Source organism: Canis lupus, chromosome 17 (genome assembly GCF_003254725.2).
Source record: "Canis lupus dingo isolate Sandy chromosome 17, ASM325472v2, whole genome shotgun sequence".
NCBI classification, from domain to species: Eukaryota; Metazoa; Chordata; class Mammalia; order Carnivora; family Canidae; genus Canis; species Canis lupus.
The window spans coordinates 61,475,602-61,498,643 of record NC_064259.1 but is presented as its reverse complement, the minus strand read 5'-3'; the positions used below and the strand labels follow the sequence as shown (position 1 = coordinate 61,498,643).

The 23,042-nt window shown below is 37.3% G+C and overlaps 1 protein-coding gene across 2 annotated transcripts in view; it reads right to left on the bottom strand.

The window, feature by feature from the left end:
• The window catches only part of LOC112663927 (keratinocyte proline rich protein), a 109,938-nt gene that overhangs the window by 83,323 nt on the left and 3,573 nt on the right, over positions 1 to 23,042 (bottom strand). The gene's annotated exons all lie outside the window — the stretch shown is intronic.

Here is a 23,042-nt window from a genome sequence, read left to right as displayed (position 1 = left end):
GTCACCTACAGAATGTGGGAGTATCTCACTTCAATGTCAAAGCTTCTCGACTCTGAAGGAGCAGATTCTTGTTTTCTTCCTCCTTCTTCCCCTATAAGTCTCTCCCCCATCCCTAGGAGATCTAGTGGTGGGGATGATAAGGGGTGGCAAAGCTATCTTTTGTCCTGAAAGATGATTCCAGGCCCCTGACTTCCTCCTTATCTCAGATTTTCATCAGATAAATATAAAAGAGGAAAAGTTCCCCAACTTGAAGCAATTAAAGTCACCTCAAAGATAGAGGCATCTCTACAGAACGAAGAGAACATGGTCAGAGCTGAAGTTAACATTCTAGGTTGGCTACTTACAGCTGAGTGACCTTTAAAACCAACAGGAGTATTAATTTACTCAACTGAAAATAAAGATAATTAAGCCTTCTTTCCAGAGTTGTTGTGAGGGTTAAGGCAATTATTTTATGTAAAAGAATCCAGCCAAGAATGATACTCAAAATATCCAACATCTACTCAGAATAAATGTTAACCATAAGCAACCAGGCACAGCATTTCCTCCTACTCCTAAGCTGAGCAACCTGATGGCTTTATAGCCGGTGCTCAGCTAATGCTACGGTATAGGGTTTAAAGACAGCATAGTGTAGGACAGACACACTAACTTGGCATCCCAAGATACAGTCAGGATGAGACATCTTTTTATCTTTTGCCTACATAATTTTTGCTTATATAATTTAGTAAGTGATCATTAACAATTTAGAAATAGAGAAATTATACTTAAGATTCTAGACATCCAGCTTTTCTTCTAAATCAAAAGATGTGGCAAACGTGAGCCTAATTTCCATAAACCTGAAAATTAATAATTCCTCTCTTAGGGCATATACTTTTATGTTCTACATATACTTATATGTTCTACAATTCTCCACCATTCTATAATATATCTGTGATGCAATGCACAATATAAGTTTCTTTTTATTATTTTACTTAGGCTCTTGTTTTTCTTTGCTGAGATTAAAGGAAAGTGAAATAATCCTTCTACTTGGATCATTTCACTATTTTATATAACCTTCTAGCCTCTATAGGCATTTAAGATTCTGAGCAAGCTTGTCAGCACAGACTTTAGACAAATTTGGGATTGAATCTGAGCTCCAATACTTGCTAATGGGTGAAAGCTACTTAACGTCCATGAGCCTCAGATTATCTATCTATAAAATGGAAATAAGAAAAAGAAAAAAGAGGAAGAAGAAGAAATAAGAAGAGAAATAAAGAAGAGGAATGAGAATTAGAAAAGCCATAGAATTATCATGTGACTTAAATAAGACAGCTGATCTAAAATACTTAGCACTCAGTTACCCATGTAGCTCTCTGAGCCTTAGTTTCCTCATATGAAGATGGGAATGAAAATACTTCACTAAGTTCTCATGAAGGTAAAATCAGATAATGGTACAAAAGTGCTTTGTGACCTGCAGTGCACATACCGGTCCCTGCCATGGGGAAGTCTCTGCCCAGGTTCACCTGAATTTAGAGTCCAAGTTCTGGGTTCCAACACTCATTCCAAAGGGGGTCTTCAGATACCATTCCAAACTTGAGTAGGATCATAGACTTTCAGAAGGTCAAAGTAACAAGAGTCCCCAGGAATTTATGGTCCTACTCCATCATTCTACAGATGAAGATTCCGAAGCCCCAAAAGATGAACCTCTCTGGGGACTAAAGCTAATGGTTGTCTTGGAGAGACAATTTGTTTTCAACAATATCTAGATAGATGGAGCTATAGAAATATACATGGCTAGACATATAAGCATAGAAACCTAGGAATAGGTGATAACAGGTGTAATGATTTGTAAAATTGATATAAAGATATCAAAAGAAACCTAGGTATATAAATATCTACAAAAATGATAAAAATAGAGATAGATATAATAAAATCTAGAACAAAAGATAGAGACAAGTTAGCAATTTAAAAAATTCAGAAGTATAAAGAATACAAGCTGGGAGTGAAATAGGTCATGTGAAAGAGACACAGAGGCATGAAGTAGCAGCAGATATGCATGCATTAATTTAAAAAGATGAAGGCAAAAAAATAAAAAATAAAAGAATAAAAAGATGGAGGCAACTCAAAAAGCACACATAAATCTAGAGATAACTGACCAAGTACTTGCTATATAACCATCACTTGGCTAAGGATTTGATATGTATTAACTCCCTTCATCTTTAGAATAGCCCATAGGGTACAAACTATTATTATTTTTTATAGCTGAAAAAAATCAAAGTTCAAAGCAGTCAAAATTTGTTGGTGATCATAAGCTTGGAAATGTCAGAACCAGGATTGAAAGCCAAGTTATCTAGAGGTAGAGACTCAGGAAGTAGATAAACAATGAGATGAAGTTACCTTGAGTTACAGATACAGAGAGATACTCTATGCTTTGTTGTACTATGAGACCCTTTTCAGGAGTTATGATCTTTTGGGGCCCAGGCTTGTCGAACCTTAACAGAATTCACTGGTGGGTTAGAATGCCTTGATCCCAAGAGCTAAAATAAATACTTGCCCTCTCTTTGCAAAGATGTATGTTTTTGAACTCTTTTGATAAAACTTCTCCCTTTGTATCACTCACATTTTTTTCATTGGAGTCCCCTCCTATCACTATAGTAGCTGGAGGTGCAGGGACTCATTCCTGAAATGAAGGTGCTATTTGTCATCTCAGGTATCTTTCAACTTTTCCATATAAATTATTAATATTGTGTGACCTCCGCCCTCTAATATTGAAGTAATCGGGGTTTTATCCTGTCACCAGGGTACCATTGAGCTGTCTTCCCTGAGCCCAGTTTCCAGTGGGTCAGATATGCATATTTAAACCATGTAGTACCTATGTGTCAACTAGGGTAAAGGTAAAAAGCACAAAATACTATCACAGATTGTCACCAAATGGCTGTTTAAGAGATAATGAAACAAGGACATCTCTTTGTGTCAGGGAGAACAAAAAAAAAAAAGTTAATATTAAACAGAGCAGAAGAGCTTCCCAGTTCTGTTTGCAACTACCCTTAATAGAAACATTAAAAATAAAAGAGGAAGCAAGCACAAGAGGGATGGTGACTGGGGACATTAAATGGACACATAAGGGGATGTAAAGATGTAGAAGGACAGAGAGAGGCCGGAGTTGGAAATGCATAAACAGAGAATGTGTAGAAATGAAGGAGTAATATATGTGTTTCCTCAGCAGGTTAAGAACTAGGCTAGACAAGTCATACCCCTGCTTATATGGAGTATTTGAAGTCTCTGACTGTCTTGTGACACTCATGCCATTAAACAGTAGTACTCTGAGTCTAGAGCAGAACTAAATTAACTACTGTTTTAATCATAATATATTATGATTATTATGGTGATTGGACAGTCCTGCTTCATCAGATGCTAAGCCTCATAGAATATAATCAATGTAGCATTACTAAGTTATCAATATCTAGTGATTTGGAAAAGTATAAAAGGGGTTTGCTGGCAAAGATACATCAAATTTCAAGCTATCTTTGGTTACAGAAAAAACCTTTTGCCACATCCTACTCCTCAGTTACACGCTCCCAATGTAGGCTGATGCTTCATGTCTGATGTCTTTTCTCAGAATTCTTTCCTCTGCTCAGAACACTATCTCCTGTTTTTCTCCCCAACTAACTCTATTCCCCTGTGTGCCAGATATCTGCTAGGAATTGCATCACATTTAGCCCACCTTCAAGTTCTCCATCAGCCTCACTTAGCTCTACTATCACCATCACCCAGGTGAAATGAGCCACACCGACTCCAACAGTCTTCTTTTACGGGACCTACAAATAATGTACTTTTTTTTACCAATAGATATGGCTTTTTTCACCAGATAATGAGCATCTTGGCAGCAGAAGACTGGGTCTAGCAGAAAGCCGCGTTCCTAGAAAGTGTCCATTAAATGTTTGTTAAATGATGTTATGAAAATCAGCCTAGTAATAAATCCCTGGAGCCAGTTAAAAGAGTTGGTTGCCTAATAGGATACCAAGAAAGACTTCAGTAGATATAAGTTGGCTAGAAAGAAGATGAGATTTCACTTATTAAATTAAGGATATAGATTGCTCTTTTATGTTTGGATTATTTGTTTGCTGTGGGTTTCAAAGATAAACTACCTTCCAATTTGGAGACTAGATACCTTATTATTTATATTTTTGCCTAAATTTAATCTTGAGGTTAACTTATTTCTGTAAAATTCCTTTATTCATTATAAATCTCTTTTATTAACACAAAGAAGACATTAAAAGTTGTGTGGCCTCCAGCAAAGTCACTTAAATTCTCTGGGTCTCAGTTCTAGACAAAAATCCTGAAGTTATTTCTAGTCCTAATATTAGATTCAAATTATAAAGATAAAAATAAAGTTAGAAAGAGATAGAAAATTATAGATTGAGGTAGAACAATGAAATTAATAAATATAGCGCTATAATGATAGTGTCATCATTAGATATGTATACAGAAAGATGAGAAGATAAATTTGCATAATATTACAGGTGATATTAATATTAAAATATATTATTCTTCATACTATACATAAAAATTAACTCAAAATACTCTAAAAATTAACTCAAAAAAAGCTAAAACTATAAAACTATCAGTAGAAAACATAGAAGTAAATTAATCAACAGTTTCTTATATACAACACCAAAAGCAGAAGCAACAAAAGAAAAATAGTCAAATTGGGCTTTATAAAAATTAAAAATTTTGTGCTGTAAATGATAACATCAAGAAAGTGAAAAAATGCTCATATGAAATGAAAACACTAATTTAAAAAGATATGTGCATCCCAATGTTTATTGCAGCATGATTGACAGTAGCCAAGATATGAAAGCAACCTAAATGTTTGTTGATAGATGAATGGATAAAAATTATGTGTGTGTGTGTGTGTGTGTGTGTGTGTGTGTGTGATTGTGTAGTGGAATCTATATATACAATAGAATATTATGCAATAATAAAAAAGATAAGACCTTGCCATTTTTAACAGCATGGGTGGGCCTAGAGTAGTATATTATGCTAAACAAAGTAAGTCAGACTGAGAAAGACAAATACCATATGATTTCACTCATATGTAGTATCTAAAATACAAATAAATAAGCCAACAAACAAAAAGCAGAATCAGACCTATAAATACAGAGAACAAACTGATGGCTATCAGAGAAAAGGGAGTTTAGGGGATGGGAAAAATGGGTGAAAGGGAATGGGAGATATAGGCTTCTAGTTATGGAATAAATAAGTCACAGAGATGAAGGCACAGCACAGAGAATATAGTAAATGATACTGTAATAGTGTTGTATGGTGACAGATGGTAGCTACACTTCTAGCGAGCACAGTATAACGTACAGAGATATTGAACCATTATATTGTACACATGAAACTAATGTAACACTGTGTGTCAATTACACTCAACTTAAAAATATCTGAATCTCAAGAAAATGAAAAGATAACCCACAGAATAAAAGAAAATATTTGTAAATTATATATCTGAAACTGGACTTGTATCTAGAATATATAAAGAACACCTACAACTAAATAATAAAAAGATATTACAATTTAAAAATAGACAATGGATCTGAATAGATTTTTCTCCAAAGAAGATATACAAATGGCCAATAAGCACATAAAAATATGTTCAATATTATTGGTCATCAAGGAAATTCACATCAAACCCTCAAGTGACATACCACTTCATACACACTAGCATGACTATAATGAAAAAAAAAAAAGGCACTAACAGGTGTTGAGGAAGACATGGAGAAATTGAAACCTTCAACACCATTGCTGGTGGGAATGTACATGGTGCAGCCACTGTGGAAAACAGTTTGGCAGTTCCTCAGGTTAAACATAGAGTAGCCATTGATCCACCAAACCACTTCTACCAAAATGAAAATGTTATCAAGAAAAATGAAAATATGCATTTACTCATAAATTTGTACATGAATACATTGTAGCAGTGGCATTTACAATAGTCAAACTGTGGCAACAATCCAAAGGTCCATCAGCTGATGAATGGATAAACACAAAGTGGTACACTGACACAATGGAATATGTATTTACCATTAAAAAAATGAAGTTCTGATACAGACTACAACATTGGTAAACCTTATAAACATTATGCTAACTGAAAGAAGCTGCTCACAGAAGACCACATACTGTATGACTCCATTTCTTTTTTTTTTTTTAAGATTTTATTTATTTATAGGGAATGTGCACAAGCACAGGGGAGGGGCAGAAGAAGAGGGGGAGAGAGAATCTCAAGCGAACTCCCTGCTGAGCACAGAACCCAATGTGGGGCTCAATCTCATGACCCTGAGATTATAATCTGAGTTAAAACCAAGAGTCTGAGACTTAATCAACTGAGCCACCCAGGTGCCCCTGTATGATTCCATATCTATAAAATGCCCAGAATAGCCAAATCTGTGGAAACAAAAAGTAGGGCTTGGGGGAATGGGTTGTGACTGCTAATGATTTCACAGGACTTCATTTTGGAGTGATAGAATATTCTAAAATTAAGTTGTGACAATTATACAGTTCTGTGAATATACTAAAAACACTGAATTGTACACTTCAAGTAGATGAACTATATGAAATGTGAATTATATCTCAATAAAGATTATATATCTGTATTTACATGGATATATGTGCATGTGTATACATATAAACATATATGAACATATCATATACAGACACACACACACAGATATATTCCTAAATATTGGTAAAACCTAAATCACATTCATGAGGCATAGACTCACAGGGTTTTTGAGAGCCAGCCTCCCTGTTATATATATGGTATCTCCTACAATATCCCTATTGTCCCTATTGGAACCTCAGTCAGGCATCTTTCCCAAGCATCCTGGGAACACAAATCACCCAGACTGACATGTTCACTGGAAGCTGACCCATAATCCAAGGAAATAGTGTATGTATTCTTCTCAGTGATGACTACTTTTTTATATTTTCCCTATTAATAGTCATTATCTCAAACACTCTATGCTAGAAGAATGTGATCTTAGTTCATGATGTAAAGCTTTTTAAATATGCTGATGGGCACTAAGGAGGGCACTTGATGGGATGAGCACTGGGTGTTACACTATATGTTGGCAAATTGAATTTAAATATTAAAAAACACAAAAAGCAAAGATGTTAAAAACACTCAATAAGTATTTATAGATCACTGGATTACTAAGTGAGATTAGTGGATTCCTAAAATTGATTACTGGATTCCTAAAATTGAGTTAAGAGTAGTCATCATCCATTCACTCAACAAACACTCTCTGAGCAGCTATTTACAGCCTCTGCCCTCAAGAAGCTTGCAGTCTAATGAAGAAAACACATAAATGAATTGACATTTGTAATGCAGAGTGTTAAGTAAAGCTTTGATAGATATAAGCACCAGATAGGGACCTAGAAAGAGGTCACCTAAAGAAAGGAGAATCCAGAGCCACTGCCTTCCAAAGACTTTACTTTCTGTCTCTGGAGAAAAAGCTACACATATTCACAAGTGGGAGAATGAGACTGTGAGCTTCCAAGCCTGAAATTGAGTGGCCCACAGCCTCAAAAGGCAATTGTCTGTGACAGAGTTGCCAGATTGAGCAAATAAAAATACAAAATGCCCAGTTTGAATACAATTTTAGATAGACTACAAATATATTTCAGCATATGTATATCCCAGAGACTGAAGGAATTAAGAAAGTTATTTTAAGTAATCCAATCAAGAACTTGGCAGAAGACTGAACAGACATTTCTCCAAAGACCTACAAATAAATGGCCAATAGAGACATGAAAAAATGCTCAATATCATTCAGTATCAAGGAAATACAAATCAAAACCACAGTGAGATACCACCTCACACCAATCACAATGGCTAAAATTAACAAGTCAGGAAATGACATATGTTAGTGAGGATGCAGAAACAGGGGAAACCTCATGCAGTGTTGGTGGGAATGCAAGCTGGGGCAGCCACTCTCTGGAAAGCAATATGCAGGTTCCTCAAAAAGTTGAAAACAGAGCTACCCTACGACGCAGCAATTGCACTACTGGGTATTTACCCCAAAGATACAAATGCAGTGATCCAAAGGGGCACCTGCACCCCCAACATTCATAGCAGCAATGTCCCTAATAGCCAAACTATGCAAAGAGCCCAGATGTCCATCGACAGAAGAATGGATAAAGAAGATGAGGTATATATATATATATATATATATATATATATATATATATATACTACTCAGCCATCAAAAAAAGAAATCTTGCCATTTACAACATGGGTAGATCTAGACAGTACTATGCTAAGCGAAATAAGTCAATCAGAGAAAGACCATTATCCTATGATCTCACTCACGTAGAATTTAAGAAACAAAACAGAGGATCATAGGGGAAGAGAGAAAAAATAAAACAAGATGAAATCAGAGAGGGAGATAAATCATAAGAGACTCTTAATCAGGGGATCCCTGGGTGGCTCAGCGGTTTAGCGCCTGCCTTTGGCCCAGGGCGCGATCCTGGAGTCCCGGGATCGAGTCCCACGTCAGGCTCCCGGCATGGAGCCTGCTTCTCCCTCCTCCTGTGTCTCTGCCTCTTTCTCTCTCTCTCTATCATAAATAAATAAATAAATAAATAAATAAATAAATTAATAAATAAATCTTTTAAAAAAAAGAGACTCTTAATCATAAGAAACAAACTGAGGGGTGCTGGAAGGGAAGGTGGTGAGGGGATGGGGTAACTGGGTGATGGACATTAAGGAGGGCACATGATGTAATGAGCACTGGTTATTTATTACCTAAGACAGATAAATCAAGATCTCTACCTCTGAAACCAATAAAAACATTATATATTAATTAATTGAATTTAAATTAAAAAAAAAGAATTTACATTCCAATGGAGAGAAATAAATAATAAACTGAATGAGTAAGTTAAAAGAAAAAGAAAGATATTTCAATACTAATACAGATTGGAGGGATGATGGTGATAACGTTGGTGATGCTGATTCATTCATTCTTCCATGCATGCATTTTTCATTCAGCTAATGGGTACTTACTATGTATAAAGCATTGTGCTACATCCTGGGGCTACAGTGATAAGATAAACAAATGACTGTAGCCCCTGTTCTTAGAGAGATTTTGGTCAAGTGGAGAGACAAACATTAATCAAAGGGCCACATAGGTAGTCAATGAAATCCCTGATCAGTGTTTGACAGGAGAGGTTCACGGGAGGCCAGGAAGGCTTTCCTGAGTAAGGCAACATGGGGCTAAGATCTAAAGATAAGAAGAAGCACCAGAGCATGAGGAGCATGGTAGAAGGAGGGAAGAGCATGTATGAAGAGATAGCAAGGAAGACTGGAGGGATGGTGGCACATTCACCGAACTGGAAGCCACCAGTCAGTGTAGGCAGGAGGAAGGGACCACCAGGTGTACATCTTCAGATGGCAAGCCCCAGTTCTAAGCAGAAGTATGCCAAGACCAGACTCTGGGTGCCCTGCAAGGGGTAGTATGGAGCTTACTGGTACAGAAGCAAGAACACAGTTGTGGGGACTCTTTGTCTTAACACAGAAAATGGATTGTTGATTCTGTTAGTGTTAGGCACCCTCAGACACAATCCATGTTTTACGCTATTGGATCTCAAGAAGTAAAACCAATCGAGAGACTGAGCCCCCAGGAAAAAGGCAAGATCTCTAGGGGCAGACATGCCTGGGCTTATCCTGTAGCTGTCTGTCCAGCAGCTGTGTAGAACAGCAAGTCACTTACTCTCTCTGAGCCTTGCTTAGTTTCAACTTATATAAAATGTAAACAATAGCTGGTGCATAGGTGGTTGTAAAGTCTAAATAAAAGGTATGTAAGGAGTCAAGCCATGAATAGGCCCTTAATAAACACAATTATCATTATTATCACCATCATATTATTATTATTATTATTATTATTATTATTATTAACACTACAGACATTTTCATTACATCATGATGCTCACCTAATGGAAAGAATAATTATTTCTGAAACAGTTTTCAATGAGCCAAAATTATTTGGAATATGAAGTCATATAGGTCTGGCCATGTGACTTCAGAAATAATTAAGAGTAAGAACTGGGGTTTCGCACCATGGTCTCAGCTTTCACATGTCCCCTACTGTGCCCCCCACCTCCCCGAATCTCTGTATCTTCATATCTCAACACTGTTGGTTGTTTCCCTTGCTGACTTATCAAAGTATTATAAAGTGTGATACATATTATGAACATTCTTTAATATAAATCACAGGAAACATGAAAGCTACTACCCTGTACATGCAATCTGGTTTCTAACACTAGACTAACAGAAGGGAAGAAGATCCCTTTTCCAAGATTAAGGGACAAAGTCACTAAACTTGGTCTGGAATTTTCCTAGAGTGTTGTCTGGACAAGGCAGTGCACTGGCTGGTATGTTCAGAAGCTGAATTGGGCAGTTTTGCCTGGAGAAACTCCAATGGCACTGGTGGGGCAGGGGTGCAGGGAAGTGGTGCTAAGGGATCACAGGACAAAGAGCAGAGGTGCTAGAAGGAGAAATTTTATTTTCTTCCATGGTGGGATTGGGATATGCTGGTTCCACAGGAGGGTGCCTGGGGTTAGGGAACAAGAAGTTTGGGGGAGCGCAGGGACAGAAGAAGACTTCATTTTAGCATCTCAAACTTGAACAGAAGAAATGGTGAGGAGAGGGGAGGTCCAGGTTACTTGCCCTCTCATGGCTGCTCCTCCAGACATGACCCAAGTCAGCAGCAGCCCCCAGAGATGTGGCAGTAGCTGAGCACTTACTTTCACCCCTGGGATGAGGTTATGCTTCTCATACTTTCAGCTCAAGGACTCCAGAATCTCTGTGTACAGGGCCAAGAGGATATCTGTTCCCCAGGCTGCTGCATGCCAGCCATTCTACCTTCATGCATTCACTCCTTCATTAAGTCAATAAATATGTATTGTCTATTTTGAAGCCAGATTTTTTCAAATGCTCTTGTCATAAAGATCAGCCAGGATTCCTTAAGGATGTACCTGGACATAATGCACTGTAAATCAATTTACTATGTGCTATTCGAGGGAGGGCTCTTTGACCCAGGTGTGATCCTTAACAGCTCTTAGCTCAGAATAGTGCCAAGTTCTTTGGCATGTCTCTCTGTTCTTCCAGAGGGAAAGCCCACTTTTGGCAGAATCTGTACTGGTCTTTTTTCTTCTCCATTCTCCTCTGTAGTCCCACTGAGTACTCACAGAAGGGGTTGATATAAGGAAGAAATGAGTGAATGTCACTGACAGTGAATTAATAAGGATATGCCTTTGGGATATACATGGAGAAGCTTGGATCTAAGGATCCAATTTTTTGACCATGAATCTCATTATCTATCAGTGCCTCAGATAGTACTCTTATTAGGCTTGAGAGCACAAACCAACCAAAATTAAAATCAGATGAACTGTGGGTATATGTAAGCAGGCCAGTCAAGGTAATAAAACTCAGGTCACTGGCCAGAAAGAGAAGCTCAAGGGGCAACCAACCAGTGGCCAGGAGGCAACACAAGGGATTGTGGGATCATGGTAGAGACAGTGACACGAGAAGCCATAAGAGACTGGAACTGGAGATGGTAGGTAAGTGACAATTCTGCCACTTGGCCATTGGGGATTCCACTGGGCTTTGTTTCAAGACCAATGTATAAAGATAGGGAATACTCACATGTGAAAATTCATGCTTTGCTTATTGACACACTTGAAATTAAAGACAAGTAGGTCTAACTAGGCAGAGATATATGTTGTACATTGGAGAGAGCACTCTACTAAGTGCTCAAAAATACAAGAATAATTATTCCTGCCTTGGAGGCCATTACAAGCCAGCATGGAAAACAGATGAGGGTGCATATGACTTCTCTGTGAGACACAAACCCTGGTGCTACTAGAGCTTAGGAGAAGGCACTGGAGAGGAACATGGTATCTGGCTGATGATACGGCAATGAGGTCATCATATTTTCAGGATCAAAGAGAACTGAGGACTCCAAGACTTCATTGATGGACAACAGGCAGGGAAATAGAATGGATAGAATAGGAATGGTCAGTACTAGCCTAGAAAAAGGAAACAAAGACTTGCATTATTGTTCAAAGAAAGAGTCCTAAAGACCTAAAGGTGATCATCATTGCAAAATGCCCCAAGGAGTCTATTTCATTTGGCTGTTAGGACATCAATAATGACCTCAGAAAGACTGATTTCAAAGGAAATGTGAGAGCAGAAGTCATTACTTATCCTTTCTATCAATGAATTTGCCTTATAAAGTGGTAAATAATGAAGAAGTGAAAAACAACTTTATAAGGAAGAAGAAAGCCCAGAGATGAGATAACTACCATTTCTTGAGGCTTGCCAAAACAAAAAACTTAAGAACATTAGGACAGTACTCAACTGAATGTGGAATGCGCAGAATTGATTGATTCAGGAAAGAAGAGAATAACGTGGGTTGAGTTAGTTATGGAGGCTGGTTCAAAGGACCAAGAGGAGTGGCCATATGGGAGTAGCCATACTGTGTACTGATGCTGATGCTGATACCTTCATTAATAATGAAGGTATGTTTGATCATGATGGTGGTTTGCAGAAAAACTGTAATCTGTGAAATGAATGTGTTCCTGAGAGTCATGTCACATGAGAGCAAATTGTTATTGTCCTCTCCTAAGCCATTTAGTTGCACATAATAACTCATTTAATCCTTACAACAATCCTATGAGTTATGTGATTATGCTAGCCCTTTCTGGGGGCTAGAGAAGTTAGTGACTTAATTAATTCAACATCATACAACCAGAATTTCATTGAAATAATATGTATTTAATTCATATGTATTACCAATGAAAGATAATTTTCAATAATGTAATAAAACACTTAAAATGACTAACTTAAATGGAATTAATCATTATTTCATAAAAAGCATTATTACACATTTGTCAGAGTGTCATTTAATTTAGTAACACTTCCACCTATCATTGGCCAATGAACACCCAAGAGAAAGGAGGACATAAGAGAGACAACTATCCAGGATGTTTTCAAGTTTTGAACTGGGCAGAGGTGATGCTATTCTATGAGTTGAAATCAATAGAGAGGAAGTTTGATGAATGGAGGGCTAGGGAACGGTTTTGTAAGATTTTATTTTAGAGAGAGAGTGTATGTATGTGTGCAAGCACACGAGCAGGCAAGGGTGAGGGGAGCAAAGGGGGAGGGAGAGGGAAAGAGAATCTCCAGTTGACTGGGGATTGAGTGCCAAGCCCTAAATCCAGGGTTAATCTCAGAACCCTGAGATCCTGACCTGAGCTGAAACCAAGAGTGACTAAGTTTAACTGACTGAGCCATCCAGGAGCCCCTTAGGGAATGGTTTTTATACGGTAAAATTTGAATTTGGAATGAGAATGGTGCCCTTGATTGGAAAAATCTGGAAGGCACCCAAATGATTCCCCCTGAAGTTCAGGAAAATATTTGGACTTTGCATGTTGGCCTAGGAGCTAGGTAAACAAAAAACATTTTTCATGCATCCATAATATTCCATTCTAGATACTGAAGACATGGTATTGGGCAAGATAACAAGGTTCATACTCTCAGAGAGTTCACATTAAATGGGAAGAGGAGGGCACAAAAAAAGTAACTAAATAAGAAACCAGTTGTTGGTGATATGTGAAGTAAAGAACATAAAGCATAGTGATGTGCTTGAGTGCCAACGGGCTATTTTAGATTCAGGGGTCACTGAAGGGCTCTCTGAGAAGGTCTGCTCAGTTGTCAGAGTGACATGTTAACTGAGGCCACAGGAGCAGATAACATTGCCCAGGAGAGGTGAAGAGAAGGAGGAATGAACAGGAGTGAAAGGCTCGGACACTGCTGGAAAGCCAGCTTTGTTCTTACTATGTGACCATGGACAAATTATTTAACTTCTCTGGACCTCAATTTCCTTATCTATAAAATTAATGAAGAACCAAAGTTACACATCTGTGAGAATCAAATTAGAACATCATATAAATTAATGAATTTCTGGCAACACAGACCTTAGACATACAGAACTAGAGAAATCAGATACACTGTCCTCTCCCTTATTACTTTGTTGACCTGTCCATCTGTTCATTCATTCATTCACTCATTTTAATAATATAAGAAGACTGGGGAACCCACCCAAAAGAAAGCTAGGATTCAACAATAACCTACCTCAAACCACAAGATCCTGTCCCACAGGCCTCACTGTGCCCCTCCTCAACCAAAATATTAATTATTTAAAAAAAAAAAAACCTTTTATCCATACCACATTCCATTTCTTTTATTCATACCACATTCCATTTCACATAGTTCATTTCCAACCATATATACAATGGGTAAAAAAGAGATATGTTGCTTCTTTTAAACTTAAACTTTTAAATTCCTCTTCTCTTACTTTCATTTTAGGAGCTTTTCAAGGAATATGGTTTATTGGAACACTTTTCATGTCAGTTGCTCAGGCCACAATCCTCTAGCCCAGGGCTACTACTCTACAGGGAGGAAAAAGCTTGCCTTCTGGCTAAAGTTAGTACCTCGGTCGGGATGGTAATAAGACTCAGAACTTGACGCCCTCTCTTTATTCCTCTTCTTATACAATTTGTCTTTCTGGGGAAAGGGACAGCCACCTAAGTCACCAGGAAGGCTGCCGATCTTAATACTCTTATGTGAGGTTTCCTCCTCATTGGTCTAATGTGATTCCCTCCACATCCCTGGTCTAACCACTTCTAGTCATGAGACCTCACCTGGGAGCTAGCCAAAACTAGTACCCAACTAAATGAAAACCCAACCGATAACTGTTTCTCAGGGAGGCCAGCTGTAAGGACTACCTGTGTTGGAATGTCGCTTAGATAATGATGGATTTCTATCTTCACTGATTTTCATTAATGTCCTCTACTGACTACTTAAGGTACAAAAGTGAGTAATTTCCCCTTATAAAACTTTTCTAGTGTTTTCCATGGGTTAAAAATGGTGGATTCTTCACAGCCTTCATAGCACAACACGGCTTTCATGGCACAACATGGCATGATATTTCAGTCCATTTCCAGGGACCCATTAGTAGCCTAGGATGCAACGGAAAAGAGAGAGGACTACATTCTCCTGCAGGTCCTTTAGGGTAGAATGGTGATCAATAGCAATTATGTTTGAGGGATGCCTCCCGTCACTTTTGACGCTGGAATCTCTGACATATCCACATGGGATGCCACCAGGAAGTCAGAGGGGATTTTTGATAATGGACCTTCTCTAGGCTTCTACTTCCATTGCCTTTGGCATGCTTTTAACCCACTGGAATCAATTTGGATTGCAAGATTTAAAAAAAGATTGGTCTTCTGTAACACTGCACAGCCTCAACACTCCTTAGGAGACCAGGGAAAATGACCCATTCATTAATGGGACGTTAAGTTTCAGTGTGATCTATCAGCTAGATCTCTTCTGCAGGCAACAGGGCAAATGGACTGAGGTACTCTATGTCCAGCTCCAAGTGGTCCTAAATCAGGATCTTGATCTAAGGGCCTCTTGCAGAATGTGTCTAACACCAGCTAAGTTGATAACCCCCTCTGGAGATATTGGATATTGATCTTCTAAACAAGCCTCCTCCAAATAAACCTACATTGCTGGGGAAAACATAAGCTATCCCTAATGAACGGGACATTCTCTCTCACTATTCCTCCTAATAGACTCAGGTAACTCTAGCTATATTTGGGGACTTCTCCTTTATTCATTTCCCAGTTTAATCCCTATGATAATTGGAGTCAACTGTCTGTGGTTAGTCTACCTCAGGACAGGGACTTTAAGGAATATTCCTAAACAGCTGCCACAACTCCTTTTGTTTCAAGTAAATTCCCTGTCTTCTTTGGCTTGACATGGACTGCATATTTCCACTTGTTGGTAGGAAAAAAAAAAAATGTCTTTTCATCTGTCCAAGTTGATGAACTTTAGAACCAGGATATATTTTTCTCTGCCCTCTGGGCTTTTTTATCTGCCTCCAGCCTTCCTGAGGGCAGGTCACCTCTTCTGTCCCCCTTTCCCCTCCCCTGTTTCAGCACCACCGTAGGTACAGCCTGAAACTGGCTCCCATACCATCCTTGGATCCTCTAGTGTCATTGGCTCCTCCTCCTCCTCTTTTCACCATCAAGGAACAAAGAGCACCCCCTTGGACTTATAGTGCCCACCTCATATTTCCTCACCAGTGTGCCATGTAAAAATTGACAGTGGGGTACAAATTGATTGACTTTTAAGTGGACCCAGGTGAAATATATTCAGTATTTAAGCTAAGTTAAGTTTGTTGGTTTAATTAAGATAAGTATGTCTTTAGAGTTATCAGCATTATTCTTCCCTGGTTTGCTAAAGGTCAAACAAGTTTGTGTTTTCTCCATTGCAATTTGTCAGCAAAAAGATACTTAAAATGATCATTAATTTTGTCTGTCTCAAAGTTTTCATGGGTAATTGTTAGGATAGCTTTCAAAGTCTTTGGTAACCCAAAACTTTAAAGTTTTGATTGGATGATAAATTGGATTGAATTTGTTGGGCATCTAGGTCTTTTCCAAATAGGATGGAGTGCCAAAACATTGATTACTGAATGTAAGTTTGTGCTTTTGGCTTCTTATTGCAGAGAAGCAAAAAATACTTGGGTCTGTTGGTAAATGTACTTTGTGCTTTCTTAAAAGATTGTATTATAAAAAAAAATTTTTTTAATTATAAAACGTATTTATAAATTTCAGATCTAAAAGAATTCTGTTGTAACAGTTCTCAGTTACTAAATCTTCACTGGAGACTAAGGTTTCTAAGAGTTAAAATTCTGCTAAATATAATTAAGACTAATAGGGGAAAGGTGGCTTAGGTCAAAATCTGAATGAATAAAATATTTAGAAGAGAAATCTTTGGAAAGGAATTTTATGCACTGTCAGGACTAAGGTTGAAATGAATGGATTTTGGGGATCCCTGGGTGGCTCAGCGGTTTAGCGCCTGCCTTCGGCCCACATCAGGCTCCCTGCGTGGAGCCTGCTTTTCCCTTTGCCTGTCTCTCTCTCTCTCTGTCTCTAATGAATAAATAAAATCTTTTTTAAAAATGGATTTTAACAGTACACTGGTGTAAGATTGAAATTCTGCTTTTCCCTCTGTTAAAAAGACAAAATTTTCTTGGATTGTTGGTCTGCTCTGCATAACAAAATGTAAGCAAAGTGGGGTTTATTTCTCTTTTGTCTGCTGGATAAACGAAAGTTTATAACCAATCTTTGTTTTTATCAGATCTTTGATTATTTAACATAATTAAAACTTCTAATATTAAAGGAGCTCACTTTTGCTAACAACTATATAACCCTACATATTTATCTTTGGAATCTGTTATTGCCACCTTAGTTGAATAAATAATTAAATTTTAAATTTTGTAATAATCTGTAATCCTACTTAGGCTCCCTGCTGTTTATAACTTTCTGAGGTTTTTAACTTGTCCAAGATTTAAATTGTAAATGAAATCTTTTTTACCAATTAGGTTTGTTCTTTTCTTATTTTAAGTTGCTCTGGAACCATCGTCAAACAAATAATAAGCTATAGGTTATGTTTGGGTAAATATTCTATTATTCTAGAGATTAAATACAATCCCTAAAATTCTAATTTGTTTTGGTATAAGGCTATCACTTGATATTCTGATTTTTAAAAAAAGATTTTATTTATTTATTCATAAGAGACACAAAGAGTAGAGAGAGAGAAAGAGACAGGCAGAGGGAGAAACAGGCTCCATGCAGAGAGCCCGATGTGGGACTCGATCCCAGTATCACACCCTGGGTTGAAGGCAGACGCTTAACTGCTGAGCCACTCTGACATCCCTGATATTCTGATTATTAAGATTTTATGTGTCACAGAAATAACTGGATTTTCTTGCCTGCTATATTATTAGCTCACATCAGATCTTTAACCATGTCCATTTTTGAGTCTTTGTCATTTATAGTTATTATTGCTCTTGCAAAACAAGTTTCATCTTCAAAAAGTTTCATAAAAAAATTTTTTTTAAAAATACAGGATTTGGATACCTTTAAAATCATAAAACTAAAATGAGTAAGTAAATTTCCAGAACTAACTAAAAGCTGCATTCAAGTCAAACTAGAATTAGTAACATAGGACTATATAAACTAAAGAAAATAATTACAGTTTTTGTGACTGTTGTTTGAAACATTGCTGGCTGGTTCTTTCATGTTTGCTCTCCCAGACTAAGGAAATTTTCTCTTAAGATATCTATGATATACAAAAGTATAATAGACAATGTCATTTTATTTTGTAGAACTGTTATCCATTTGAGCTATTTAAGTGTTTAGTAATAATAATAATAATAATAATAATGCTATTCTGAGAGTCATTTAAGGCCTTAATTGTGTAGCAGGTGCTATTATATAAAATGGCATTAGATGTTTTAACCCCTGCACAAGTGGAACATGTGCCATTAACAAATTGAAATTTGGGTATGTATTCCAGGGTATCACAAAATATAAAAGGATCGTTAAAAAACATAAACTCAAATTGGTGCTTTAAACATGCCTTCCTCTCCTTTAATAATTGGTTAAATTATTGGAAGAAGATTTTGGTTAACTATCAAAGATCTTTTATTGTGTTTCTTTTTCTTGTTATTTTAATAATGTTTTACTGTTTTCTCCCATATCTTTCCACCTGGTACAGAGACTCCTTCACTGCCATAACTTCAAGAGGACAGATGACCTTTCTGCTTATGGAGACTCTCATCTGTTAACTTTAGATACCACTGCCATAGCCTTTCCTAACTCATATTAAATTCTCAACAGACCAATCCTGACCCAGAGGCAGGAATATCTTTATGTCCCTATTCAGAAGGAGGGAGTTACAGAAGATGAGACATTCCACCTTCAATATCCTTAAAGATTTAAGGGTCAAAGTTGCTCATGGGGAGAAATAATGAGGGAAACAAAGGCAAGATAAATGTAGCTTAAAGTAAGTGTCCTTACACCTTGCAGCCCACTGATAGGTACCTATAACATGCAGAGTGTGAGCTTTCTCAAGGAACTTGTGGCTGTTTTAGTACCTTAATGTTTATGACTAAAAGTAACCTTATCTTAACAGCAGCTAGCCCCTTAAGGTCCTGAAAGCTTTGCTTTCTAATTCCAAATGCTATCCCTAACCCCCACTAATTAAAAAGTACATAATCAGTCATTCCTCACAATCCCAGTGCAACTCTTTCTGCCCATGGAACCTGTCCTTGTGTTACAATAAAATCACCTTTTTGCACCAAAAATGTCTCAAGAATTATTTCTTAGCTGTTAGCTCTCGAACCCAAAACTTCCAAATTTCATCATCAGTGATACTAGAAATAGCAATTTTAATGATGAGGGAAGAAATTTCTTTATAATAATTTTCTAAAAGAGCAGGCTAGAAGAACCAGAGATCACTATTTCAGGAAGTTTAAGAGATTGATGAGTGATGAAGTAGAAAAAAAAAATAGAATGAAGAAAACATTGTTTCAAAGTTACACAGAGTGGTCAAAGTAATGTGCCATGATGCCATGTCAGCTGAGATGTGGCTTTGATTCAAAGAACAGCACTTCAATGAGAAGAGACCTTAATTTGCACTAGGATTTTGAAGAAAGAGTTGTTCAAAAGCCAAAGATAATCAATGAAACCATTATGTATTGACTGTAAACATACCTCCAGTCAAGGGAGGCCAGAGCTGACATTAGAGGTGCAGAGGATTAACAACAAAAAGGGTGCTCTGAATAGAAGATATTATTCAGGGTAATTTTGGATTCAGAGAGTGAAGGTAGCATGCCTGCTTCTCCATGGGCAAACTATGCTGTCTTCAGTAAGTTACGTACGTCTTCTAAATTATAGTTCCATTGTCTGCAGAATAGAATTGTTCTGCTCATCTGTAAGCATCACATGAGATATTGCCTATGAAGCACTGAGCATAGCACCACACACATGGCTGGACCTAAAAAAGTGGTAGCTACTCCTCTCACTCCTCTTACTACTATTCTAATTAATATGATTATTTCCCATGTTTTGGTGTCTTAATAGGCATCATTCTATTCTGCCTAGCAAGATTTCCTAGTCACAGAGGAGAACTGATATTATAGAAGCCTTGTTGTTCTATTTTCTTTGTTGAACTCGAGGCTAGAGGTGGATATTTCTGAAGATAAAGATGGCAGAAGAATGAAGATTAGGTGTGTCTCATTCTCTCTCATTTACGAAATTCATTCTGTGTCCAAACTATTGCACTGAGTAATAGGGTGGATTTAGAGAGATTTGGAAATCACCCTTATCTTCAAAGATGGTCTTATAAAATTACCGTTTACAAGGCCCAAGGAACATGTCCTCCACCAATTTCAACACGAGGCAGACAGAGACTATTCCAGGAGAGACTATTCTCTGTGAAACCAAAGTGTGAATGTCTGGAAGTCAAGTCTAAACAATGCAAATGAGCCAAGGAGGAGAAGGGAACAGTAGTTGTAGAGGAGGAGAGACCTATATTCATAGCTACAGCATGCAACAGCAAGACATAAAGATGTGCAAAGTAAGAGGGATTGGAAAATGAAAAGCTTATAGAATTAGAGGGATGTTAATATGAAAACAATGCAAAAGAGCTGGTAATAGGGGCACCTGCGTGGCTCAGTTGGATAAGCATCTGCCTTCAGCTCAAACCATGATCTCAGGGTCCTGGGATCAAGCCCCATATCAGGATCCCTCCTCAATGGGGATCCTACTTCTCCTTCACCTCCCCACTTGAATTAATAATTTTAAATTTGTAGGAGTTCAGAGAAAGAAATGATTCTTAATGACTAAAAAAAAAATAAATTTGTTTTTATGAAAATTTTAAGTAATGAAAATTATAGTGGGATTGATATTAGTGGTGGCTGTATGTCCATGGTTCAGTGAATTCAAGCAAGGCAAGGATTGTATAAACTAAATTTATGTTAACCTGAATATTTTTCATTATTTATTGTAACATTAAGACTTTGTTTCCCCCTCAAATATATCTACTAAAACTCTTCATTAAAAGCATAATAGGGATGCCTGGGTGACTCAGAGGTTTGGTGCCTGCTTTTGGCCCAGGGTGTGGTCCTAGAGTCCTGGGATCAAGTCCCACATCTGTCTCCCTGCATGGAGCCTGCCTCTCCCTCTGCCTGTGCCTCTGCCAGTCTCTCTCTCTCTCACTCTCTCTCTCTGTCTCTCATGAATGAATAAATAAAGTCTTAAAAAAAAAAAAGCATAATAGTTCTTTAAAAGGAGTGATTTTAAAATACAATTCTGATGAAACTTTATAGTTATAATAATTGAATTAGATTTTTCCTGATACATAGAAGCCTAACTTAGCCTTCTTAAAATATATGAATATGGTTTAAAGAAAGGTTGAGGGTTTCTCTCCTTACCCCACCCTGAACCATGAAGTTCTGATCCTTTTTAAGACACCTGCAGAAATGTAAATTTGCATCAAGACACGGGCAGGAGGATGCAGGAGATTGAGCTAAGAGCACAGGGCAACATTTTTACCTTCTCCCTATTTCAGAGTCAGAATCTCATCCTTGCTGAAGTAGAATGGTCATGTAGCTCCACCCAGAAATAAAGAATACAGATTTCTTTTCCATAGACCTCTTTATTCATGGGCAGATATTTGCCAGGAAATAGGAAATGAGCGAGGAAAAAAAAAAAGCAACAACCACAAAAACTCTTTCTGATCTGCTAGTGTGGGCAATTAAGAAGTGACTTAATTATTCACAACTGCCAGGCTACAGAAACAACCCTATTATCTGTTGATGAATGAATGGATAAAGAAAATGTGGTATACATAGTGAATATTATTCAACTATAAAAAAGGAATCCTTCCATTTACAACAACAGGGATGTCTTGGAAGATATTACGTGGAGTGAAATAAGCCAGACACAGAAAAACAAACATGTAATTTCACTTCTATATGGAATCTAAAAAAAGTTAAATTCATAAAAGCAGAATAGAATGGTGGTTACAAGGGACTAAGGGATGGGAAAGAGGAAATGTCAGTAGAGGGTACAAACTTTCAATCATAAGACGAATAAGTCCCGAGGACCTAATGTATAGCATAGTGACGACAATTAATAATACTGTATCGTGTACTTGAAATTTACTAAAAGAGTCCATCTTATATGTACTCTCCCAGAATACACACACAGCAGTGTATATGTGATGTCATGGGTATGTTAATCAGCTTGATTCTGGTAAACATTTCATAATATATATCAAAGTCTCATGTTGTATAACTTAAATATATATGATTGTTGTCAATCATACTTCACTAAAGATGAGGAAAAAACCTTTCCATTGAGGATACCACACAGAACTGCTGTGGCCCTTCTGAAGCCTTTTTGAAGAGATTTTTAACTGGGAAAGTTTGAAAATAAAGATTTTTTTAGGGAAAATGTACACAAATGCAGTTGTGTGATAGATTCATAGTGGATTCCTCTGTTTGGGATTGTACCGTCAATCTTCTGAGGAAGTTAGAAGAGCAATCTAGTAGGAAGGCAAAAAAAATAAATAAATATTGATGTAATATTAGTAGTAAAGTGGTCTAGGAAGAAAAATAAAGCAGGGTGAGGTGAAGAGCTGGGGCACAGCTCTGTCTGAGCCTGGTGGTCCAAGGTGGGGTATATGGAGTGTTTAACACTGAAATAGGTTCAATGAAAAGCTGATAGTATTTAACTTGACCTTTTTGGGTCTATTTATAGAAACTGCCTCTGAGGCATTTATAGAAAATGCCTCTGAGTCTTATCTACTGTTCCCTGGGTAATCAGACTGGATTTAAAAAAAAAAAAAAACAACAACAAAAACAAAAAAACCAGGAAGTTCCCATAGGATAGATATATAAATGGGGAAGAATCATTTTTTTATTTGATAAGAAAATATTGAGTCCTACCCTATATGTATGTCTGGGGACATTAAATCAGATAGGACCCAATTCCCTCTCCTGTAAGTCTAGTAGGTTAAGATGAACACATCTCCCAGCAGAACATGCACATGGGTCGGACACAAGGGCTAGCCGCGAGAATCTCCAAGA